This window comes from Condylura cristata, unplaced genomic scaffold (assembly GCF_000260355.1).
Source record: "Condylura cristata isolate star-nosed mole 26May11 unplaced genomic scaffold, ConCri1.0 scaffold00016, whole genome shotgun sequence".
Classification (NCBI taxonomy): Eukaryota; Metazoa; Chordata; class Mammalia; order Eulipotyphla; family Talpidae; genus Condylura; species Condylura cristata.
Window position 1 is genome coordinate 22,146,878 of NW_004567117.1, and position 19,991 is coordinate 22,166,868.

The 19,991-nt window shown below is 42.0% G+C and overlaps 1 protein-coding gene across 1 annotated transcript in view; it reads left to right on the forward strand.

Moving 5' to 3' along the window:
• Positions 1-19,991, forward strand: part of FHOD3 (formin homology 2 domain containing 3) — a 385,640-nt gene that overhangs the window by 261,284 nt on the left and 104,365 nt on the right. The window lies entirely within an intron of this gene.

Below are 19,991 nucleotides of genomic sequence, written 5' to 3' on the forward strand. Positions count from 1 at the left end.
TTTAGCCAATAGAAAAGAATCCAAGGTACAAAGCTTTGGCCTAGATGGTGTGCCACCACACAGATGAGGGGCTGGAAGGGTCTTGAGAACCTCAGAAGTATACTTGAGGATAAACCTATTCATGGATGTACTAAATCTATCGATACACATCTCACTGAGTACTAATGTCGTCAGTTTCTGATGGTTACTCAGCAAACATTTTTATTGAGTTCTGGTATAGATTACATGCCAGGACTTTTTGATGGCATGAAGATACATGAATGGAAGGGGTGCTTTCTGTCCTTAGAATCCCTCCTCTGGGCTGGGATGTAGGAATGAGGAAGTTAAGTAGGAAGAAATAGAAAGATTGACAATACCATGAGAAATTGGATATATTCAAAATAAAAGTTTGATAGAATCTATAGGAGTGCAAAAGTTCTGTAGCTCAGAGCCACAGGCTGCCCCGGGGCTGGGCCAGCGCTGGCTGCCTTGCTGGGTGTTCCTGACTGACTAGGCTGAAGGGGCTCTGCGGACCAGTCCAAGCCAGCCAAGCCTACCAGGGTTGCTGTTAACACCAGATGCAGGGCATCCCTGTTTGCGGCCCCCAGGGGAGAAGCCCTGTACCCATCATTTGTTTGGAGCAATTTCTCTCATCACATAGCTCTACTTGGGAACCCAATATATGCTATGAGTCTGCATGGGATGAAGGAAATAACTCATAATAAGTTGGATTATCTTAAGAAAGAACTTGATCAAGAGTTCCTCTGTATCCCTAAGGGACAACCCCCTTCCCCCAAACACCACAGATCCAAAGGAGTCTGGATCTGCACAGGGAGCAGCCCACATGCCTGGGTGCCTCCTGACATAGAAGGAAAAGGAGGGATGGGTCTGAGAGTGATGCCCGTCTCCACCCATGTTGGCACCATCTCTACCACCCAGCCCTCCATATGCAGGCTTTTCAGTTTCTGTGTCCAGAAAGCGCTAGTTCAGTGAACTTCTAAACAGCTACACTGATGGAGGAATGCGAACATCCACCACAGACATTGTATTTCGTGACCCGAGAGGTTCTAGAAACTCAGTGCTCACGGACACTGAAGCTTTCCGTATTGCTTCTAGCTGAGGCTTGAGAAGTGTCATGGAGACAGTTGCAGATGAAAAACCACTGCTTAACACCTCCAAAGGAGCAAAGGGAGTGAAGGGGACCTGTCAGCAGCCTTGGTGTTCTCTTGCTCTGCGTGACTTATGTCCTGTTCCTGTGTCCTGTTCCTGGTCTACTTCTTGCTGTTAGTTTCTTTGAAGGTCTATATGTTGTGTGCTCAGGTGACAATGCGTTGTGGTCACTGGGGTCACAGTTTTGACATATGCGGCTTGGTGGGATCTGGAATGGGAGCCACAGGTATGTCTCCAAAGTCTGCTTATCTTATTCTTTTCAATTAGAACTGATTTCTCACTTTAATGAAACATACATTACATTTTACTAAATGTAAATCTGGTAGCATATTTGACAAAAATATACTTTTCAGTTTGTAAAGAGAGATGACATTTAATACACTGTGATGATTATGAAGTGGCTTCATCCATGAAACCTACTGGTGGCGTGTGCCCTGTAGCCCCTAAAGGTCAAGTCAGTGTTGACCACAGGTGGTGGAATAGAGGAAAAAGGTGATGGGAAGTAAAATGGGAAATGATCCCTGAAGGCGCAGCTTAGTCCCTTGCTCAATGTCTGCAGCCCAATATAGCACCTTGGCATCAAGTAGCTCAGTGTATTAGATTTCCTGTAGACCTTGAAACACACAGACGCATGCCTGGCCAAAATTACTCTTCATCTAAGTGAATGTTCTGGCCCACTGCTAATTTGCAGCAGCACACTGCACATATGTCACATAGAGGAATTTTATAATTGTGACCCAACTAATTATGACACAGGCTTCCCCTATTATCTAAAAGTAAGACATTCCTAGTTGGTATGATTAAGTAGGGATTTGGGGAGCCTGGGAGTGCTAAAAAGCTCAGTACATTAATGATGATAACATTCCCCATTGTCATCTACCAAGTTATACCAAATAGGAGCCTTCTATATTCAGACAGTGAGGGGAACCTGTACATTTGAAAAGAACATGGAAATATGATAAAAGCCAGAGAGAGATTTATGCTGTTGTGAAATATAGATGGTATTCTACATTCAGATGGTCCTTATTTATCACTTAAATTTAATTCCCTGTAGGATACCGATTGGGCAGTATCATTAACCTCATTTTACAAGTTTCAGAACAGTTGGGCTGAAAGTCTTGTGATGATTTGTAGAACTAGGCTGAATAGAAGATCAAGCCCAAATGTGGCTCTTGTTTTTCAATTTCCAATGATACAAAACCACTTCACAACCAGCCATTCCTAATCAATCACTGAGCAAGATGTGTGTGCACCTCTGACTAGTTAGAGAAGGACTGTGATTTGCATACTGTATTGAAGTGTCTTTACTGAGGGTAAATCTAAACATTTAAAGAGCTGAAAAGGAGAAATCTCAGTCTCCTTAACAGATGTAAGTCTACCTGGCTATGCGATGTGCTTGAAGGTCTAGTGGGACTCTTAAATTCACATAGTTTTTATTTTGGGCTCTTAATAAATAGAACTCTACACAGAGTATTTACCAGAGAAGGTATGAGTGCTGTTGGTCATCTGTAACTCAAAAGTATTTTAGTGACTATGTGCGATAATGAGTTTCATTTTTGTGTTGAAAATTCTTGGATTTGATTGCCAGGGAAAAAAAAGGTTGGTGCTTTCATTTTTTACCAAGAAAATTATTTTTAGCATCTAATTAAAAAAGTAGTATTTATGGTTTATACTGTAATAGTATATCGTCTTAGAAATAAAATGTCTTCAAGGTTGTGTGGCCCAGAACTGCTGCCCTTTCTCTGCACGTCTGAGTAGTGCTCAGCTACTCTTCCCTAAGGCACCTCATTCTCATTCTGTCCTTGAACCTTCCTGCTTACTAGGAAAGTCTTCTGACTTCAATTTTTTCCATAATGTTAAAGCTCTATTCTTGCTTGGTATTCCATTAAATGAACAAAATTTCCCTATGATGCTTTCCTCTTCATCCTGGTTCCTACCCCACTCAATACACACCAGGTCTCTTTCCTGTTCTGTATGCAAGTTTCTCTGGTAATGCGTGGGACTTAATATATAAACTTCAAGTTTCATCCTGTTGCTGTCTACACAACATTCCAACCAATAGAGGTCATTTGAACTTGCCTCAGTCCCTGACCTTTGTGCTATCCAGCTTTCCATCCTGTGCATATTTCAATGTGCATAGAAGAGGGACGGGGCAGGAACGATGCTCACGCTGGCTGGGAGTTGTGGTGTAGACCACAGCCACGTGTCTCAAAGGCCAGGGAGGGAAACGCTCTCTTGTCAAGGGCCATGTAATAAGTGTGTTTAACCTGGCCTGCCAGGTTGTCTTCGTTGCAATTACTCAACTGAATTGTATCTGAGCAGGAAAAAAGACATGGACAACAGGTAAGGGAATGAAGATGGGTGCATTCCAGTGAAACATATTATGTACACTAAATTTTCAGTTTCTCACACCATGAAATATCCTTTGATGCTTTTTCTTTTTAAAAATGTGAAAACATTCTTAGCTGACAGACTGTACAACAGGTGGTGGACCAGATTGGGCCCAGAGGTGGTGTTTGTCAACTCCTATTTCAAGGGGTTGACTTTCCTGAGGGCATGAGGGCAGTTGGTGGTAAAGGGTCTGCAGTTCACAAAGGGAAATGTGGGGTGTAAGGGTGAAAGTGTGAAGTGTAAGGGAAGAGCCTGCCATGCAATATGACAGGGCTCTAGACAGTAGCGTCCTTTAGTTCTGGGTTAGAGCAAGGAATGTTCCATGAAGTCCAAGTCTGTCAGAGGTTTCACTCCAGTTGGCATGTGTCCTCAGGACACAATGGAAAACGTACAAAGTGGGGATGTATAGAGACAGGGGAAAGGGGGTCTGACAATGAGTCTGAGAGAGGTCGGACTGCTCAGGAGTTGAAGGCAGGCTGGGAAGTGCCTGTGGTCACTTAAGACAATGGTTTTCAATCACAGATGGTTTGTCCCTAGAGGACATCTGGCAACGCCTGGACACATTTTACGTTGCCATTACTGGGTAGGGAGTGCCACTGGCAGTTAGATTCTAGGGGTTGCTGTGCAGGGCAGCCCCCATAATAAGGGACTGCTTCTTCTCAAATATAGTAGTACTGACTCTGAGAAGCCCTGCCTGAGGAAAGGTAGCTGGGTAGCTATAATTTCCTGCTCCTCCTTAGGGTGAAGAAGGAAGTGTTTTGGCTATTGGGAACGAGATAGGTTTTTTTTTGTTTGTTTGTTTGTTTTGGAGGCATGTGGAACTGTGTAGACCTATCGTAAATGCTTTTGCTCATGGATCCAAAAAATGTTTTATCAGATAATAAAATTCTCACTACTATTTAGATACCACAGTCAGGTCCTTTTGTTTTGTCTTTGTTTTCATTCAATTTAGCCACGTTGTATTCTTCAAATTCCCAGGAAATATGCTGTGCCCTTTTCAGGATTTAATGAGCTCTCATGCTTTTTGCAGTAACCAAAATGCCCAGCATATCCAGTTCTAATCAGCGTCACAACCACCACATTCCAAATATACAACATAAGGGAATGTGACCAGCATACACCAAAATGGCAGGACAAAATGGGACTCGTGGAAGGAGTGCTGATCTCTAGGCTGCTTAGGGAGCTGTGTGCAGTCGGCCACGCAGTCAAGCTCACTAGAGCCACCTTGGCCACCCACTGTGCACAGACATTCAAGTGGCATTGAGGACTCAGATTTGAGGGGCATTGGGCATTCTTTGGGCCGATGGTATTGTCAACTAGTGGTCAAAAAAAAATTCAGAAATTGTTCTATTGCCCAAGTCTGTTCTCATCAGTGATACAAGTAAGGAACATTGTACCTGGTATCTATAGCACCAGAAGTCCTCATTCTAATGAACTGAAATTTGATAACAAGGTAAACAGGGTCTCCGGGCAGTCAAGGCTTGTGGCCAGGCTTTGCTCTTGTAGTTGGGAAGCACTAGACACAGCAGCTTGACCTGTAGACTTCCATGACCCTTAAGAGATGTGTTTTGGTCCCTGTTGGTGCTAGAGAAGGCACCAGGAGGGATGGTGCCCCCAGGGGCAACAGGCTATGGGTACCACCCTGGGGATGGCAACTCAGGCTGGAGCACAGAGACCAGCCTCAGAAGTCCAGACTGCACCTGCTGGTGAAGACAAGCCACACCTTCTAGTGAGGGGGAGCACTCTGTCCACACTAGTCTTTCCCAGCTGGGCACTGGGAATCATTGCATGGTAGGGCCCAGAAGGCAGGTATAGAGATGGGCGGGGATGTTCCTCTCCACCACTGATAGCTGTGTGTTCACTTAGGTCTCATCCCTGGCAGGTAGCAAGCACCATGTAAAGCAACTTTTTATGTTTTCGAGTAAAACTGACATAGGATTTAGAGATAAGAGCTTGGTGATATAAAAGTAAGGTAGCTGGGCCATATAGTTCAACAACAAAGATAGAATGACAGAGCTGCAATAGTAGCTAATCTTTTCAGAGCAATAAAGTGCCAGTCATTGTGCTGAGAATGTCATATTTTTAAACATTACTCCATGCAGTAAGTGCTGTTATTATTCCCATGATACAGGAAGAAAAACCAAGGCATGATGCATGAAGTGAGTTGTTCAGAGTATTCCAGTTAAGATTGGGTAGAGCTGTTTTTGGAGTTTAGTTGGTGTGACTTCCTGCCCTGTACCTTTTTTATTAAACTAGTTTTGTTTCTGTGATACTATAGAAAAAAATAAATGAGGTACCAATTACTAAATGCCTATGTCATCTATGTTATTTCTAGACTTTCATATCAGTACATTTTTAAAAGTTCCTGCACAGTGTTTTACTGTAGAAACACTATGTCTTCATTTTGCTGTGCCTTGATTTCAGATTTTTCTAGTAATAAACTTGCTGTCATGAATATACATATACGTACACAGACACAGGTTTGTGCCATATATGTTAGCAACTTCTTGGAGAGGTATTAGAAATGGAAATCCAGATCAGAGGACATTACGCATTGCTACTCACCACATGGCTCTGTAAACTGTCCCATCATCAGGGTATGAGTGGTCATTTTCCCATACCATCACTAGTGCTTGATGTGAAGAAATTTTTTACAAGGTTGTGATTCTGAAAAGTGAAACTTTCCATTGCATCATTTTTCCTGCATTTTCTCATTCCTAATGAGGTGTGCTGCTTAATTGCTTCATTGGCTATTGATATATTGATATTGGAGTGTCCCTGTTTATAGTCTTGATCATTTGTCTCCTGCAAGGTTTGTCCTTTTTAACTGTTATACAGCAACTCTTTTAATCTGGAAAATTCCAGATACAGAAGGAGAGAGAGAATGTAGGGATCCCTTATATATTATAAGGCTTGACAACTATGTCAATTGTTCTTGTCTCTCCATTATCGTCTAGCTTAATTTATGCATCTCTTGATGCACTGCATAAAGCATATTGATACGATGTCGAATTTTTGAGTCTTCTCCAACATGGTCTTTAATGTTTATGCTCACTCAGGAAAGGATGTCCCCTTCTACTGCAGTCTCTCAGTGTCGTGTGAGGCGAAGTTTTGTGGCTTGTCCCTCGCTATGGAGGAGGAAAGTAGTCACAATGGCAGTGCCCAGTGTTAGGGATGGTTGCTTACTCTGCGCTGGCTCTTGTGCTGGACAATTTCACTTGTCAATTCCATGAAGAAGGTGGTGGTATCACACTCCACATTTAATATATGGGGAAATTGAGGCACAGGAAGGTTAAAGAACTTGTCCCAGATTGCACCAGTGGGAAGTGGCACAGTTGGATTTGAACCTAAACCATCCTGAGGCAGAGTCGATGCTCAGAACCAAACATCCCTGAAACTAGGTTCTGAATCCAGAGAATGTGTTCAGTAGCAACAAATTTTTGAGGATGAATTAGATTTGAGAAGGCAAAACATGAGAGCTGTTTACTAAAACTTGATAATCCTAATGAGCTGTGTTATATAGTCATTGATTATGATCCTAAAATAATGATGCTGATTTGCTTTTCTCCTAAGTTGTCACTGAAGACAGGGCCCACAAGTTCTAACAATGTTCACAATAATGACGGCAACACTGGAACCAGCCTTCTCAGTTCATCAAAAGTGATTTCCCATAAGCCTGGTGATGGGGGAGGGAAAGGTGTAAAGAACATAAACTCATGCTTGTGAGGAAGCCACAGTTAACTTTCAATTACCTCAGCTCTCCTCACATTTGGGGGGGTTCATAGTCGATGCTCACCAATTAGTGGTCCAGTGGGTGTTGGGAAGGGGAACCATGCCCTTGAGAGTGAGTGCCTGGGCTGGGAGCTGGGTGGAGGCAATTGAAGGTGATCCTAGTTTTAGTAAGAAAGGGCATTGGCACCGCTCCAGCAGCCACAGGAGCCAGTGAGCAAATGAAGAGCCTAATTACGGAATGATACAGGAGTGAGCTCATCCTCCCATATTTTGACAGGAAGGGGATGTGTTTGGATGCTGAATTCTAGGCCAGTGCCTTGCTCCTGGTCTGTCCAAACCCAAGTCCATAGCATTTCATTACTGGGGGCTACAGAATTCAGTCACCAGTGAGCTATAGCATCTGACCAGAAGTAGCATAGCACTAGCTCTTTCTCTCAGGGGCATCTGTAAGCAAAAAAATACATTTTGAGACTGGTAGGCATTATATAACTACAAATTATGAGTCAGGTTATGGGTCCAGTCCTGGGTTCTGTGTCCTGGAGGAAGGCTTGGCCATGTGCAGTAAAGGAGCAGTGACTGGAATCACTGAAAGCACAGCTCTGGTCTCCAGGCCATAGACCCTGCTCCCTCCCCAAGCTTGGTGTTGGGGCTCTCCACTGTAAACTCACAATCTCTTCAGTAGGGTGGTGGAGAATTGAGAGAGGTAGTAAGTGTGCTGAGCTCACTGTTGTTACCATTAGAGTCACTCCATGCCCCGGAGCTTTCCCGGAGAGTGTTCTATTAAAGAAGGTAATTGTTAAATAAATATGGACATGAATTGGAGAGAAGAATCCCTTGCACTGGCATAAACATAACAGAGGATTTCACAACAACCAGATTAACAACCACCAGTACCATGAGCAGCAAGTAGATACTTGGGGAGGTTTATCTGATGGGAAATGGTTCCTTGCAAATGGGACTCACTAAGGGATGTGACCTCCTGGGGGAGATGCAGTTAGAACCCAGCCAGCCATTCAGATTCACCACTTGGTGTCCAAGAGGCTCTTCATGGTTTCCTGAGTATTGACTAGTGGAGGGCTGGGGGAAGGGAGTGAGCTTGGCAGAAGCCAAGAAGAAGCAGCACCAATTCATGAGGAAGAATTCGATTTGGAAAGTCCCTTCTGATTTGTGTGGCAGGATTTCTGGTTTCTCAAAGATTCATTAAGACCTGATTACAGATTTCTTGGGGACCTGGACATTGCTGAATTAAATTTAAGGACCTCTCGAGGGTTTGAAGAAATGGTCAAAATTTTATCCTTAAAACCAAATCTGCTTCTGATGAAATTGAAGTGATGAAGTGAGATCAGAGCTGCATTTTTGCCAGGCTGCTCAGGTAGTGCTCACAGCAGGAGAGCAGTCTGCCAGGAGAAGTCCCAGGGCTGCTCCATAGTACTAGGAGGGTGGGGAGGCAACTGGCAGGGAGAACGCAGGTAAGGGAAGGCGGTGAGATGCAGGAGGACACCATTTATAGAATGGTGAAAAAGAGGGAGGCTGAGGTGATTGCCTGGCAGCTAGTTGCCCAGGGTCATTGGTTGCCTGGAAAGTCACTCAACAACTTTGAACGATTTGCTCTTGAGGTGTTAAAGGGCCACAAGGAGAAATTCTACAGGTAGTAGGAGAGGCACTGCTGGAACTCAGGTGCATGTAGCTGAGTGTTGAAACCTGAATTACATGCCACAACCCAGGAAAAAGAAATCAAGGGAGCAGAAAAGCAAATAGTTAAAGTGTAGCATCGTTCTATGAAATGCTGAAACTGAGAAGTTCACTTCCTTCCCCCAGTCAGTGAACCTTGAAATCAGTTATCATCAAGAGTGAATGTCTTTCAAGCTAGAGTGACCTTACTTGGTATGATGTTTCAGGAAGAGACAAGTTATTTACTGTGGGAATAGGGGGTGAACATACTTCAAAGAGAAGAGGTTCTTGTTTCTAGTTAAATCATTTTGGGAGTTTAATTCTTCAGGGTCCAGCTTGCTTCCCATTGGCCTGCACAAAGCCAATGTTTCCTATACAACACACCTTCCATCTATATTCTGAATGTTCAGTCTTTCTGGAAGCGTTTGATTCTCCCTGGAAGTTGGCATTCTGTCCCTCATTAGGTGGTCCTTTGGAGACTGAGCATCTCTCTAATCTGATCTAGTTCCCAGGATCCCTTTGGAATGGAGTAGAACTTTCTTTTGATCACTGTGATGAGCTGATTCAATCCCATCAGGGAAAGAAGAATGAGGTGGTCATTGCTTGATGAGAATCTGTGGAGGGAGCTGGGTGTTCACTCTTCTGAAGGCTAATCAAACAGAGGCAGTAAAACCCTGAAAATGTAGGTCGAAGAGGTCAAATCTGATATGGCAAAAAAAAGGGACTCTACTGGTCAGTGGTGATGCTGGGGGAACAATTTGCAAGGGGGTCCTTTGGGACTAGAGCTTGGAAATTGAGGAGGACTGGTCCAGAGAAAGAAGGACCTCACCCAGTATCATTCTTACCTTACATCATGTGCTTAGTAACCTCACAGTGGCCACGGAGCAATTTTTATTTTCCCATGACAAAGAAATGGCCCTTTCCCTTATGGACTGGAAGAAGCCATTAACATTTCCTCGTTTCAGGTTCTTTTCTAGCAGAGGTAGCATAGCGTCATGGTAGAATGCTAGAGTTGGGTTACATGGCCTCAAATACTGGCTTACTTGCTGTGTGACTCTGGGCAAACCTCTTAACCTCTCTGTGCCTGTGTCCCAGCTCCACATCTATGAATGGGGGATAAACCTCAACAGTTACTGCAAGAAGAAAGGTGTAAACTGCATAAAGTTGCTTAGCACAAGAGCACCTGGCTCTGAGTTTGTTCAATAACTAGCATAAGTTGTGACCACAGCCATCCAGGTGAGAACCTGCCTTCCCTGGGGAGATCGCTGGGGGGAAAAGCCAGGCAAAGAGCCTATCCTTATTCTTTGGAGAGTGCCCTGCGGGACCCAAGGAAGCCTGGGCGCATTTGGGACAGGTACCTGCTGCCTGAGGCCTTTTAGTCATGCTGCTGGTGCATGCTTCCGAAGACACAATAACTCAGCAAGGAATTCAGAAACAATTATATCACACTTCAGGAATACTCAATTACAGTATTCACATTGCCCCAGAGAAATAATTTCATTCCTGAGGTTTTATTTTTCCAGCCATGAGGTTCTAGTTTTATAAACAAGAGATTAAAAATTGACTAGCAATGAATCCTCACAAGGAAGTGGCCAGTCAGGGCCTGCTGTGTGCAGGCATTTGTCTCCCAAGTCATGATAGGGGACAGGCGGGGCCGGGTGGTGTCATGGCTGTGTGCCAACAGCAGGCCTCTGCAGTGAAACAAATAAGGAACGATTGCATTTGAGAAGATCTTTTTTCCCCCCACCTAGAACCAGCTTTGTAAAATTGCCTTCCAAACAGAAGGGAAAATAATTGTTTTATTATTGAAAAATCATCGTTTTGCGTCCTTGTCAGTGTTTTGCCAGTATAGGGTTTCCCCCTCCAGTGTATCCACCAAGGGTCCCCACCATTGTCCACTGGACTCTCTCCCCTCTTCTCCTCTTTTCCTCCTCTCTGCTGGATGCTCTGATCTATGGTCAGTTTTCAAAGAATGGTTTTAAAGTTTATTTTTGTCTGATCCTTTGGTTTTGCTATGTAGGATAAATCATTTGGATCATGAAATGGGGAGGAATGTTCTGAAGCAAAGATGAAGTACCTTTTTGTTTATGAAAACATGGCTGGAATTGTTCCATCATCCTATTTACAAATAAATGGGAAGCCACTAAGTCTCTGGAAGAGACATTTCAAATCTCAGCTTATTATTCCAATCTATCCTTACCTTTTTGGACTTTCTACTCTGTGGCCTTCAGTATTATAGCTGTTGCCCTAAGCCTGTTGCAGCAGCAGCTGAAAGAGAGCAAAGTCCCACTCATTCACTATCCGGTCAGTTCAGATTGTCTTGTGCTACCATATCTTGGGTCTGAAGATGCAGTGGTAGACATGACCTTTATGAAGCTTCCAGACCTTTAAGACCATGTACACATCAATATGGAAGCAGATAATCATAGGTAACTTTGGAAAAGGACTTTCGACTGAAAAAAGAAAAGGAATGTGATATAGAGTATGAAAGGATATAGTAACATGTCCTTAAGGAGAACTTACAGAAGCGCATGAGGGCATGTATGGAGATTTTCATGGCATCACAAGTCACGGCAAAGAATAAGGGAATGGAAGGATGGTTAAAACATGGGCTAGCCCTACGATGGAATCCATCTAGTGGTGAGTAGAAATCACCATACCAGAAGTTCAGCATATATGCCATATCAAATATGGCATAGAAAGATTGTAGGGTAATATGTGTTTCAATCAGGAAATTTATCCACCTAATTTATTATAGTGGTTTTCACTAATCAAGTGGGACTTAGTTGTTATCAGCAGTATTGTACTTTTCCACAGGGGAAATTATAATTCTAAAAATTTCTTTAGAAAAGAGCATGGTGGGGATGGGATGGGGTGTTCCAAGAAGCCACCATGGGCATCAGACTTGAACTCTGGGCCCAGAGAATGCCATGTTAAGTGACAAAGGGAAGAAGGACCTTATTATATCATGAACTAAGACAAATGATAGATGGTGAATGCACAGAGGTGGCACAGAAGTTAGATGATGTGGTGCAGTGAGCAAGTCAAGTCTTGGACGTCATAACATGATTGAACGTAGAGCTCAGCAGTGCACATCTCACTGCCTCGTAGGGATTAGAATGGATGAGAGAGAGGAAGCAGGAACTCTGGGTAATATTTATTGATGAGAGCTACTGACAAAGTATTAGCTTGGATTAGAGCAATTGTTTTTATGTTCCAAAACAACCCCATGGAGCAACTAACATGACCCATGATCAGGCCACACCTGAATAGTTTGTGAAGGCAGGGCCTGAGTATTCCCACTGTGGACTAAGCATCTCCAGGGTGAGAGCTGTTCCTCTGCAGTTTGCTGTGGACCTTGGAGGGTTTGAGACACCATTGGAGAGTCATCAATAGCTCCACTGCTGGATCTCCTAGGCCTACTCTTTGAATTGTGTCTAAAACTCTTTAGGACACTGTGGGAACTGTAAGTGTTCAAGTGATGTGTAGAGCCATGACATGGGTCTCATTCCTTCGGTCTTAGGAGGTGTATCTGGCTCTTTGCTGCCCCCGGCTGCCTTCACATTACCTCCTTCCTATCCAATTCATTCTTTATGGGCATCTCCATCAGCAGATGGTCAGTGAAGTAGAAAGTAAATGCTACGCACATGATCCATGTGGTTACTGCTGGTAATTTGGGGGCATGACTTGAGGGGGTAGAAAATAGAAAATGAGGTTGTTTGGAAGGACCCTGGCTGACATAGAAGATTTGAGGTTTATCTCTAGCTGTTAATTATCTATACTTTATTACCATATTAAGCGCTGAGGGTGCATGTTGGAGTCCAAAACATGTGAAAAGGCCATTTGAGCCCTAGACCTGAGTCATGAGTTAGAAAGATACTGCTGCACAGTAAAAATCGGAAATGCCTTTGGCCTTCTTGTGGCAGTTACAGCTGGTATCTACTTCTCAAGGACACACATTTCATGGCTCTTTCATTTCTAACTAGAAGCTGTTCACACTTTAGAATTTTTTCCTTTTCCATTTGCAAAGACCATGTGTAAGAAGTTTTTTCAAGCCATTACTTGAAACATTTAAAGTAGAGTTGGGCTTGACAACAAACATTAGATTGTACACCTTTGGGCAATGGGGAAACTTGTGTGATGTCCATGCAATTGAGTGTGTTCAGCTATCGCAGACTGGCAGCGTTGGAGGCTCTAGTGCAATTGTTCCACCTTACTTTGTGGGAGAGAGAAAAGAGGGACTCTGGACAGCCCCCCCCCCCCGCTAGATGTGAAGCCATTTCTCCTCTGGGGCCCACCTTCTTGAAACTTTAGCCTGGGAGTCTGTGTGATATCTCGATGTTGCTCAGAAGGTCTAAAAGAATTTGAGTCTGCCTTCATCCTTGTTTCTCTTTAGCTCTTTCATACCTCTAAGGAATACTTAAAGCAATTTACTAGTATCTACGGGTTAGGATAAAGTTCATTCAAATATAAAATCAAGCTGCACCTACACAACAGAAGCCAGATATCTCAGTCGGTAGTTATCACGGAATCAGTTTGTTCACACCTGCCTGTCTAGATCTGAAACCTGACTATGTGCATGTGCCTGTTTTCTGCTGCTGATGTTCAATAAACTTTGTTCTATTGAAGTACTCCTTATGCTCAGAAGAAATAATTGCTGGATTCATAAGTATGTTATTCAAAGCATGATAGCAGAACAATGGCTTATGCATCAAGATACTGGCCAGTGGTCCAGTTCTTGCGTTGTTTTTGTTTTGTTTTGTTTTGTTTTTTTAAGATTTTAAGATTATGCATACAGAACTGGGGTACAGGCCAGAGGTACAGGGATGGTGAGAGGATTCACAGAGAGTGGGAAGCAAAACAGGCAGATTGACGAAGTACATTGTTGAGGGGAGCAGTGGGTTAGACAGAGAGGTCTGTTGCGCCATGTGGGTCACCTCCCTGGCCAGGGACTGAACTCGGGCTGAGCATCTTCAGCCAGCTTTGAGGTGCTGCACTTCAGCCCATTGTGCCACCAGGAAGGCCCTGTCTTTAGGTATTTATGACCTGTACTTTATTCTCCTTCTTAACTTTGTGTGGTACTAGGGCAATAAATACTTTCCTGTCTAACTTTGGGTTCTCACCATGGAAACATCCAAGCAACAGCTGGGCTCTGTTAGGTGTCTTTTTATTCTCTTGACTGGCAAAAACCTTTCAAGGGAACATAAAAAATTTATTTGGTGGGTATCAAAACTATTTTTGAATGAAATCATTGCTTCAGTTGGTCAGTTATGTGTCTGAACTCATTAGGATCACTAATTGGATATTTTCAAATCTCACTTGGGCCACTGGTAACCTAGAAACAGCCTTAAGGTTAACAGAAAGTGTGACTCATTATGAGGCCAAATACAAACTCCTAGTGAGTATTGGCTAACAGAGGCACTCAAGGAGGCACTTTCTGTTATAAACTGGTAATTTTTGTATAAAATATCTTTTCATTTGATTATGAAGTTGTATACATGTTGCAGAACTAAGCAGGGTATTTAACATGTATGCATTTCTTCTAAACCTTAAGATAGAACTTTGTAACTAATCACTTCAGATGTCCTACTGGGTGTCCCAGAGGCTGGACCTCCTTGAGACACAAAGCAGGAAGAGTAACTCCAGCCAGGGAGACTCTGGACTCTGAAGGACTCTGAAGCTGAAATTCCTTGGTGTTGGATGGATACACCAATAGACCTATTAAGCTGGGGGCTGGAGTGGGTAGTTTCAAAAAGAGAGTCAAGAGTGAAGTTGGAGAGATGATAGGGGAGTTAGAGGTTTAACTAGGTAAATGGAACTTAATGGTAAGGTTAGTATTAAGGGACTGTCATGTGCAAAATCCCATCTTGCCTTCTGGCCACTTAATCTTTGACCTTCTGAGTTTTGCTCCATTATTAGCAGTGTGGACATCTTTCTCACTTTCCAGGCCACTTAGCACCTCCTCACTCCATTTGAATATTTCTATTTGAGTATTGATTACTTCCAATTGTCAGCAGTACTTCAATTCAAATTGAATTGTTTAATGCAATTGTTTAATGTCTTCTCTCCCATAAACCTATAAATTCCAAGTATGGAAGTCCATGTTTTGTATAGAGCAAATATTCACTAAATATATTTTTAAAAAAGGAGAGAGAACTTTTACTCCATAGTTAGAAAGCTCTGCTCTTTTTAAAAGATTGTGTGTGTGTGTGGGTTTACATATTTGTGGGAAATCTGTATCTTTTGCTCAGTTTTTCTATGAACCCAAAAACTGCTCTGAAAATATAATCTATTTTAAAATTCCTAATGATACAGAATCAGATTAATCATAATTCTTAGTTCATGATGCATCATTGGCTCACATGTGGCCCCTTTTTTAGTTTATATGGAATTTACTTGTTGCAAAGAACACCAAAATAAGACTTAGCCTAATGAAAAATCCAGAGCATTCCCCCTAACTTAAGTCTATCTTTGTGCTTCTGACTTTCCCATTTCTGGACATAGGTATGCAGCATTCCTACATATGTATTTATCTTTATATTATGGGTTATTTTTATTGTCAAACATACATATAGCTGAACATATTAATACAATCTTGCCTTTTTGAACTTTGTAAACATTACATTATATTATATATTCCCTCTTGCTCTTGTTTTTTTCATTCTACTTTGTGCTTATATTCATCCACATTGTCACATGAAGCTGAAAGTCATCCATCTTCACTGCTTGGAATAAGCCACAGTCTGTCCTCTTTCCTGTTGGTGAACATTTCAGTTACCAGCAGTACTCCTGAGGACACTCTTAGACTCACTTATTGGTGCAGGAGAGCGTCAGCATTCCCAGGGAGGTTTTCTCTGCGATGGCACTACTGAAATTTTGGATCTAATACTTATGTGCTGTGGGAAGCTATCTTGTGCATTGTGGGATGTTTAGTGGCATCTTTGACCTTGACGGTATTACTTCCCCAGTTATGACAGCTGAAAATGTCTCCTGACATTGACAAACGTCCCCAGTGTGAGGATGGAGGTTGAATCCCTTGGTTCACAACCACTATCCTAGGGTATAGCAGTACCATCTAACAGTGGCATTACTGGGTCATGAAACCAATGTGTAACTTTCCTACACAATGCTAATTGTTTTTTCCAAAGTGACCACACCAGTGCATATCCTAGCAGTAATATCTACTAGCCAGTTAATCTACAGTTTCTTCAGTGCTATTGTCAGACATTTTCCTACTAAATATAAAATGGTGTCTCCCTGTGGCCTTTCATTTTCCTAATTTATGACAAAATGAAAATACTTCTGCTTGCAAGTTTTTTGACCATGATTATATATTTTGTCCCCTTTCAAAAGTTGTGTTTTAGGAAATGTTTTGCATGTATGTTGTTGTTTTTTAGCGGCATTGACATCCCTTCTCTGAATTTATAGTTTGACTTGTCCTGATTGCTTTGGTCCTCACATTAGTGCTGTTTTTAATGTTTCTATCACACATTTGAAACACATTTTCCTTTTCATTTGTCCTCTGAAGCTGAGGAAATGTGACATCAGCCTTGAGACCCATATTTGGGAAAGCTAAGTTGGCTTTCAAGGAAACTATGCCCTGTGGTCAGTTAGGCTAGAGGCCTGTGGATGTCACTTCCAGAGTGCAAGGGGGGCTCAAAACTAGGACTATATGTGGCAAAAAACATGAAAAATCCTGATGATTTCAGAACATGCTGTGCCCTAGTATAACTCCTTATCAACTGAAAGTAAACAAAATGACCCTACAGGTCTCTGAAAAACAGTGGTCAAAGACCTTGAGATTAGACAAACAGAATTCCTTAGCTTAGACAAACAGAATTGTTCCTTAAGAGAAAATTCAGCAGAGGAAAAAGACTGAATTCTTTAACCTTGAATGGTATCAGCATAAAGAATCATTCTGTTTCATTAATTTCATCATAGGATGAAAAAGTAAAATCAAACCTAGACAACCCTGTGCACTAAGAAGGGTTTTGCCTTCCCACCTATTTTGGTTGTAGGGGAAGGCCGGCTGTGACACAGAATATCCTGGATGTGAGTCATTATGTGGCCTCCCCTGAGTCCTGCATGGGCACTTGTGATTTCAAAGCTACATCAAAAATCATGTGAAGGTCTGTCTATTCCAGGGTGAAGATGTTAATCCCAAAGAGGAGACAGTAGGGATGCCTGAGTCATGGTGGCTATCTTAGTACTTCTGTGGAGCAGCTAGTTACCTGGAAGAGAAAGGGAGCAGAGACAGAGCTTACAGAGGTGGAAGTTATCAAAGGGAAAGTGTTGCTTTCTGTCATGATATGGAATGCTGAGCCCTCTTAGGCAATGAGAGTTCTGAGTGCTCATTGGTGGGAATGTTAGAGATTTTAAAAGGACTCAACACAGTGATGAGGATGATAGCTAAGAGCTTAAAAAAAAAAGTCATTTGTTCACTGTAAACCAAGCCACTTCAAATGACTTATACAAACCAATTCAGTCCTCTATTCTATGTAGGAATGAGGAGAGGAGGCCCAGGTCACTCAGCTGGTAAGGAATGGAGCTGGAGAGTGCATCTTCCAGGTTGCCTGAATGGAGCCTCTCCAGCAGACTTGGCTTCGAAGTTACTTAACCACCTGGGAAGCAAATGAAATCAAGTCACTGGGGAGGCAGAGGCTCTGTTTTGCTTTGAAGATGAGAAGCCCATTGGTTGGCAGGGAGGAGGATTTTCTGGGCAGACCAGAAGTAATACCTACAAATTCCTAATCAAAATGAGAGAAGGTGGTGGAGGTTGTGGCTACAGTTTTTAATTTGGCTGCTGTGGGGAAGAGTAGAAGGGAAGAAGACTAAGGATAGTAGAAGGTGGTGTATGTGTCAAAGCAGTATGAGGCATGGAAGAACCAATGAGGCATACTGATTTGTGCCTTGTGGTAATATAGGAAGAATGCTACTTCCCACTGGCTTCCTTGTTTCTTACAGAACCATTCTTCAATCTATGTATGATACATGAACCATGGCATTCTGCCGATACTTCTCTTTTCTGCCAATCTAATCGGTCATGAAAAGCAGCCAAATCTTCTTCAAAATGTGTCAGATTCATCCTTTTTCCCTTAATTTCATACCTGTCACTCTGCTCTGCTCTATCTTCTTTCTGAGGTCTGCATAGCTTTGATATCAAAACCTAATAAGAACATTATAAGGAAGGTGATTACAAATCAATACCTTTTTCATAAGATATATGTAAAAAAAATCTCAATAAGATACTAGCAAACACCAGCTGTATGTAAAAAGGTCATCATCAAGTAAACATAAAGTGTAATTTAGAAATTGATAGCATGTACAGTAGTGTGAAAATATATCTAGAAACAGATTTAACGAGATATATGTAAAACCTGTATGAAAATTTTAAACAATAAAATTAAAGATTGGAGTAAGATTACATCATAGTTAAACATACAACAACCATGGGTTAGAAGATGCAATATATAAAAATATCAATTCTTCAAATCAATTAGTAGCATAGAAAGGTTTTGTGTGTGTGTGTGTATGTGTATAAATTGACAAAATTGTTTTGAAATTCTCTTGGAAGTGTAGAGCCAAAGATACAACAATGGTAATATCTATCATAAACTATACTAATTAAGATAGCAAAGGATTCACCCAAAGATAGAAAAATTGACCACGGTGAGAGAAAAATCCTTAAACACCCCCGGAGATATATTTGATCTATTGTAAAGATGATAGTGAAGTGCTGAAAGATGACCTTTTACTAAGTTATTTATGGGTTTACTGTATATCCATACAGGAAAAGATGTATCTAACCATTATCTGACATAATACACAAAAATCAACTCGAGTTTCAGGTCTGTATGTGAAAGGTTATATATGATCAACTTTTGGAGTGGTACGTCACAGAATACTTCTAAGACCTTGGTGTAAGCAAACATTTTAATTTTATTTTTTAAAAGATTTATGCATGTAAGAACTGGGCTATAGGCCAGAAGTGTGGGGTGAGAGGAATCACCAGAGTGGGGAACAGATCAGGCAGATTGACTGAAATACACTGCTGAGGGGAGCAGCAAGTGGGAGAGAAGAGGTCTGCCGCGCCATGTGGGTCGCCTCCCTGACTGGGGATTAAAATTGTGCTGCAGTGACTGTGGATAGCTTCATAATGCTGCACTTTAACAACTTGTGCCACCAGGGAGGGCCTTAGGCAAACATTTTTAAAGCAAGACAAAAAATAACTAGTAAATTATAACAAAAACACAAATTGGATAAAGAATAAGAACCTTGGTGGGCCCTCCCTGGTGGTGCAACAGGTAAGGATGCAGCACTGCAAGCTGGCCACTGCCACTTCAGTGCGAGTTCAATCCCCTTCCCCAGAGGTGACCCACATGGTGCAGCAGACCCTTCCTGACCGGCCCGCTGCTCCCCTCAGCAGTGTATTTGGTCGATCTGCCTGTTCTGCTCCCCACTCTGGTGAATCCTCTCACTGTCCCTGCCCCTCTTGCTTGTACCCTAGTTCAGTATGCATAAATCTTAAAAAAAAAATAAGAACTTTTGGTTTATTAAAAGATACTGTGAAGTGTATATAGAGGCAACCCACAGAGAATAAAAATATATTTGCAAAACATTAATATGACAGAGGACTTATATCCAAATTATATAAATAAATTTTGCCAATCAAAAAGATAACTTGTTCATTAAAAAAATGGACAAAGTATTCAGATACTTCCAAAAAGAGGATATCTAAATAGATGGTAAAAATATGACAGTGAGACTAACTTCATTAGACATCAGGGAAAGACAGCTTAAACCATACTGAAGCATCATTACATGCAGATTAGATGGCTAATACTGAAAGATAAAAGTGTCAAATCTTGGTAAGTGTGTGGAGCAAACAGCATACTCATATACTGCTTATGGAAATCCAATCATTTAAAATACCTGTTTAATGGTTTTTAATAAAGATGAAACCAAGCACATCATGTGACACAGAAATCTCATCTGTATCTATCACTCCCTTCCTCTCTCTCTCTCTCCCTCCCCCCTCCCCCTCCCTC